At 37.0% G+C, this 6,587-nt stretch overlaps 1 pseudogene; it reads right to left on the bottom strand.

Annotated features, from left to right (window-relative positions):
- Positions 1–5,395: 5,395 nt before the first annotated feature.
- LOC113255497 (60S ribosomal protein L10-like) lies at positions 5,396–6,015 on the bottom strand (annotated as a pseudogene).
- Between the last annotated feature and the right edge of the window lie 572 nt (positions 6,016–6,587).

Here is a 6,587-nt window from a genome sequence, read left to right on the forward strand (position 1 = left end):
TTTACTACGTGTGAAGCTAATAGACAGGCACATCCTACAAAAGCAGTCCACAGACTAGGACTCTCCCTTTAGAATATACCATTAGTGTGTTTGCCAGAAGGTCTGTCAATTTCAAAGTTTTCAAGACATTTTCACCACATTGCCTTCCTTCTTTCCAGTCATGTAAGTGAGCTTGGGAGTATTCTTCCCAAGGTTGATCCTTGAGTTCACTGCAGCCCTGTCCAATACCTTGACTATAGTTTTTGAGAGACTGTGGGCCAGAAAAACCCAGCTAATCTATTCCGATTCTGATCTACAAAACTATGAGGTAATAAATGTTTGTTCTATTAAATGGTGATACGTTACACACGAATAGGTAACTGGTATTTTGGCATGTGGAAGTAGGGTATTGCCATTAAAAAAAATACCTAAAAATGTGGGAGTGGCTTTGTATCCAGGCAGAGGGCAGAGGCTGAAATGATTTTTGTAGAGCTTGTTGGAGAAAGCCTATTCCCTTGAAGAGAATTTTAGCAGAAATCTGGACTTCAAGGGTATTGTTATGAGAGCTCAAAAAGAAGTGACCAAGATAGTATTGGAAATAGGAAGGAAGGGGAATCCTTGGTTTGTAGAGACAGAAAGTTTAGTAACACTCTCACGTGCGGTAACCTGAAATGTAGAAAATGTGTCCAAAGATGTAGCTAAGGAGATCTCAAAGCAGAGTGTTGAAGGCACTGCCTGGTTTCTTCTTAAGGTCTATTGTAAATGTGAAAAGAAAGCTAGACACAGAGAGAAAGATTGATTAAAAAAATGAGCCAGAGCTTGATGGTTTTTAAAATTCTCAGTTTCTCCATCTGGCAAATGTTGCGAAAATCAAGAAATGTCTTCTTAGAAAAGATCAATTCCACGGCATTGCTAAAAAAAAAAAAAAAAAAAAAAAAAACGCACTACACAACAAAAAACAAAACAACAACACATGGTCTACAGATGTCCCAATTTTGGCCAAGCCCCCAGGAAGATCAATGGCAAGTTTGTCAGGGGAGTATGCACTCACACAAGGGATTTGTTAATAGGAAGCTTTAGGATTTACATCCAATAGCTTTGTAGGTATGGTTTTGTCTAATGGAGCAAATTCCCATGACATTCACAGGAGGCCCATAAAGTGACAGTACAGAGTGAAAAGCAATTGGACTTCCCTATATCCACACAAACCCATTGCAATAAGCAGCATGAGAAAACCACTTAGCTGAAAACATGTGTTAACTTTCATTAAAAAAATAGGGCTCAGAGGAAAGAATCAAGAGCCCAGATGGAGATGCAAAGAGCCAATTAGAACTATTCCCTGGTCTGGGGACCTAATGAGGAAACCCAACATCCATCTGACAAGATTTCGGAAATGTTATGGACCAGTGATTCAGGTTTGGTTTCCATTTTCCCCTATTCCTGTCCCACCGTGATACACTGGGTATGCAAGTGGGAGTGCAAATACATTGTCTCTTTAGTTTCAAAGTCTCCAGGACAAGAGGGCCTGTACACAATAAACTCTCCTTAAGGAACTACACCTGAAAAGCTTCATTCACGTCTGGACTTGATTTAGATAATGAGAACTGGATTTTAGACACTGCTTTAATTCATGTAAGGAGAATTGCATGGAAGGAGAATGAAAAACATCGAAGGCTTGAAAATAAACTATGGTTAGCTGCCTCTAAAATGGCTTCTAACGTTCCTTGCCTTTAAATTTCTATACAACAGAACCATAAGATAATAAATGTTTACCATGTAAAGCTATTAAATTTGGGGATTATTTGTTACACAGAAATAGATAGCACAATATGAAAATTAAAAAAAAAATTAATTCAACCTTCCCATGATTCTTTTAAGTAAAATATATATTATTGTATTACATAATATTCTTTTTTAGACATTTAAAAAACTGTATCAAGACCTTCAGAGTTGACAGAATGTAATCTACCACTATCCCGGGTGTTGAGAAAATAACCTGCAGCATAACATCCCTGCTGTCAAGAAACTCACTGTCTGGTAGGGAAAAGAGATAATGTTACTGTTATCCAATAAGTTCCCAAACAGAGTGTGTGCAACATATGTGCACAATACTATAAGGTCACAAAAGTATTTGGTTCTGTATCAGGTAGTAAGAACTATTTCATATGCTAGGCAATTATTGATATAATAATATAGCTTTTAGGTTATATAACTTACTAGGTTGCAATGCCTTAAGCAAAAAGAGACTTTATTGCCTCATACAGTTGAGTAGGAATGATCTTTGGGTTAGCTCGCAGAATCCAAAGGAATGCTGAAAGAATCAGCATCATTCTCTCCTTTCCTCTCCCTTTATTCTACTCTCATCACTTATTGGTTTCCTTTGGCTTTATTTTGCAAACTAGCTTCCTTTGTGGAGGAGACAGCTTCTCACAGCTCAGATTCTCATTCTCTCAATTTAAGAAGAAATGGTATGTTTCTCTGTGCCTTAGTTTCTTCATCTATAAAAGGGGGGTAATAGTAACTAGCTCTTCAGGTTGTTGTGAATACTGGGTGGGTTAGGCAAGTATTCAGAAGGGTGCCCGGCATAAAGTAAAACTTGCTTGGGCTACCCAGCCTAGACTTCTCCCTTGAACCTGGATTCCCACATCTGTTTGCCTATTGGAGATTTCCATTTAATGTCTAATAAACATCTCAAATTTAGCCTTTCTAAAACTGAGCTCCTGGCATGTCCTCCAAACCTGCTTTTCTCATGATTTTCCTAGATCAGTATATTCAATTCTTCTAGTTGTTCAGGCCAAAAATAATCTTTGATTACTGTCTTTCTCTCATATCCCCCTTCAAATTTGTCAGTAGATCTTGCTAGTTTTATCAGCACTATCTAATAGAATTTTCTATATTGATGGAAAAGGTCTACATGTGTGTTGTCCAACATGGTACCACAAGCCCATGAAGTTACTGAGCCCTTGAAATGTGGTTCACATAACTGAGGAACTGAGTTTTTAGTTTCATTTCACTTTTAGTAGTTAAATTTTAAATGTTAAATTTGAGGGGTGCCTGGGTGGCTCAGTCGGTTAAGCACCCAACTCTTGGTTTCGGTTCAGGTCATGATCTCAGCGTTCTAAGATCGAGCCCCTTGTTCGGCTCCATGCTCAGCAGGGAGTCTGTTAAAGATTCTCTTCCTCTCCCTCTTGCTCTGCTCCCCCTCCTTCCTTCTCTCCCTCCCTCCTTCTCTCTCAAATAAATAAATACATCTAAAAAAAAGTGTTAAATTTGAATGACTGCATTTGGCCATATCAAGTGGCACACCTGTACTGACCTTTAAAATAAATACAGAATCTCACTACTTCTAATGAATTCCATTATTGCAGTCCTAGTCCAAGGCACCCCCATCTTTTGTCTTATGTCAGTAGCCTCTCTGGTGGTCCCTTCTTTCTTTATTGTCCTCTTCAGTCTGTTCTCACTACAGCAGCCAAAGCAATACTTTTAAAATCTATGTTGCATCACATCAGTACTTACCTCAAAGCTCTGTAGAAATTTCTCATCTGAGCAAAAGTCTAAATTACCACAGACCCACTGTGGACTTGCCTCCTTGCTACCTCTGATTTGTCTTCTGCTGTTCTCCCTCTTGTTCACTCTGTTTCAGGTATCCTGACCTTTGCATCAAAGGCACACTCCCAATAAGGATCTTTGTTCTCGGTTTTTCTTCTTTCTGGAATATTCTTCCTCTGGATTTCCATAAGGTTTACTCTCTTACTTCTCATGGTTCTTTCCTCACATTCTCACTACGGCCCTTCCTAAATTTGTAATCCTCCCCATGGGAGCGGGAGGATTTTTAAATTTTCTAAATTTTCAGTTCTCCCCTCAACACTTCCTATCACCTTCCACTAACTTATTTTTTCTTCTTAGCATGTATTACTAACATTCTAGATATTTTACTTCTATTTATCTTATATATTATTTTATATTATGTATATAAATATTAATTATACTTATATGCATATTTACCATATTTATTCTGTCTCCATTAAAATGAAAGCTTTATGAGGGCTGTGATCCCCATTTGTCTTGTGTACTGTTGTATCCTGAGTACCTGGAATTTTGCCAGTACGTAGTGGGCTTGCAATAAATATTTGTATTAACTGGGCAGTTATCTTATATATGTGCAAGACTTGTTTATATGGACTCTCTTCAGTCTTGTAAGTATTTACTTATTATGGACATAGTCACATGACTTCCATTAATTAAAGTTTTGGGGCAAAGATTTGAATTCTGACTAAAAGTATCTATATACCTTGTCTGAAAAAAAATCAGATAACCTAACTTTAAAGATAAACTCTTGTTTGGTATTTAAATTTTCTCAGAGAGTCTTCTTTGTAGATTTCCTCCGATAGCAAAATGAGGGTTTTTTTTTACTGATTTTTTTTTAGACATAATTCATGTATAGAACACCAAGATGAACAAATGATATTTGTTTTTTTTAACCTAACATACGATGTTCTATGCTATAATGTTAAACTTTAAAATTTAATAAAATAATTCTAAACCAACTCTCCCTTTAAAAAATCTTATCCTGAAATTCCTTTCTAACACAAATATTAATACCTATATTTTCAGTTTAAAAAAAACTGAAAAAATTCTATTGAATTTTTAGTTAACATTCCTTTAAAGTAAACTATTACATTTGTTATGAAAAACCTGAATTCTAATGACTGTATTATTTTCTGAATTTGTTAAAACTATTTTTTAAATGTAAAAATATATTATAATGCATTATAAAGTACTGTTATTAAGATTCAATAAAACTAATTAGTTTTTTTTAATATTAGATTTCACTGCTGGCAATACTTGCTTGGTTATAAATAAGTTGCTATTCAAAATCCCTAAATGGTTGTAAGATAACTTAAGGGAATTCTTAAAACCCACAGCCCCCAGACTATCCTGAGGCACTCTGGAGTGTCATAGTGAAGTCATGGAGATGACATGGAATATTTTAAATTTCCCCCCAAAATGTAGAAACACTCAACATCTTAGACACCACCTGAACTACTAGGTCAAGGTAGTTCAGTTTCAATGTGAGATCATGTTACATTCCTCTCAGTGATATCTTTATAAACCTGGGTTTTCCATTTTTTTTCCTGTAATAAAAGTCAAATACTATCAGAAAATTGGAACAAGAATTGAGATGGCTATGTCAATGAGATTTCAAGGATTGAGAAGTTTTGTGGTATCCAACTGGGCACATATAACCTATTAATAAGTGATTGTAGTATTTAAGAATGAAAAAAATTATTTTTTAATTTATATGTAGTGTTTTTAAGTATGACTACTAAATTTAGGATTTTTTTTTTTTTTTTTTTTGGACAGGAAGTAGGATTTATCAATGGGCATGAATAGGGAGCGGGCAGTGCCGAGGTTCTTATGATTTCAGATTGCACCATTTGTCCAGGCGGCCACAATTAGGGATGTATTTGACCCCACATCCATCTGGGATGAACCACTTTTCAGCCACCACGTCTTCAAATTCGTCGGCATTAAACTTAGCAAAGCCCCACTTCTTGGAAATGTTGATCTTCTGGTGGCCAGGGAACTTGAACTTGGCCCCGCGTAGGGCCTCAATTACATGCCCCTTGTTCTGCAGCTCGGTAGGGATGGACATGATGACTTGGCCAACGTGGACCTTGGCTGCTGTGCGCCAGGGCTTTCCAAAGGCACCCCGCATACCTTATAGGACAACATCCTGTTGATGTGGATGCCATGGAAGGGGTGGAGCTGCACTCGGGTGTGAAAACCATCTTTGCCACGGCTCTTCACTATGTATGTGTTGGCACAAACAAGGGCAGCCTCCAGGGTTTCAGAGGAGAGCTGCTTATACTCATCTGACGCCATGTGGCCACAGAGGGAACTCATCCACTTTTGCCTTCCTCCACCCCATGTCAGAGATGCGGATCTTGGCATCAGGGACACATCTGCAGAGCGAGGCTCTGGGTACCGCTTGTTCTTACAATATGATCAATACTGGGCAGGGAGGCAGCCCATGGCAACACCAAGATTTTCAGTGGTGCGCCAAAGGAAAAGATCCTAAATCTTTGGAATATTATAATTTATTACATTGTGTAGACCTAGCTACTTGATAAAAAAAACTGGCCACAAAGCACTGTAAAAATGTTACTGATAACAGAAAATTTGAGAACTGGTGGAGCCAGATTATTTGTTTTCTATTTTTACTTTTGTTGTTTACTGAAATTCAGGGTTTTTTTTTTTCATATTTTTCCAGTTTTACTGAGGAATAATTGACAAGCATTGTTGTATAAGTTTAAGGTGTACAGCATAATGCTTTGACTTATATATGTTGTGAAATGACTACCATAATAAGTTTAGTTAGCATCCATCATCTTATATAGATACAATGAAAAGAAAAGAAAAAAGAAACAAATTTTCCTTGTGGTGAGACCTCTTAGGATCTCTCCCTTAATAAGTTTCATATATCTCATACAGCAGTGTAAACTATGGACATCGTGGGATACATTACATCCTAGTACTTACTTGTCTTTTAACGGGAGGTTTGTACCTTCTGATCACCTTCCTCTAGTTTTAATTTTTAAAACTCT

Source organism: Ursus arctos, unplaced genomic scaffold, assembly GCF_023065955.2.
Source record: "Ursus arctos isolate Adak ecotype North America unplaced genomic scaffold, UrsArc2.0 scaffold_11, whole genome shotgun sequence".
Classification (NCBI taxonomy): Eukaryota; Metazoa; Chordata; class Mammalia; order Carnivora; family Ursidae; genus Ursus; species Ursus arctos.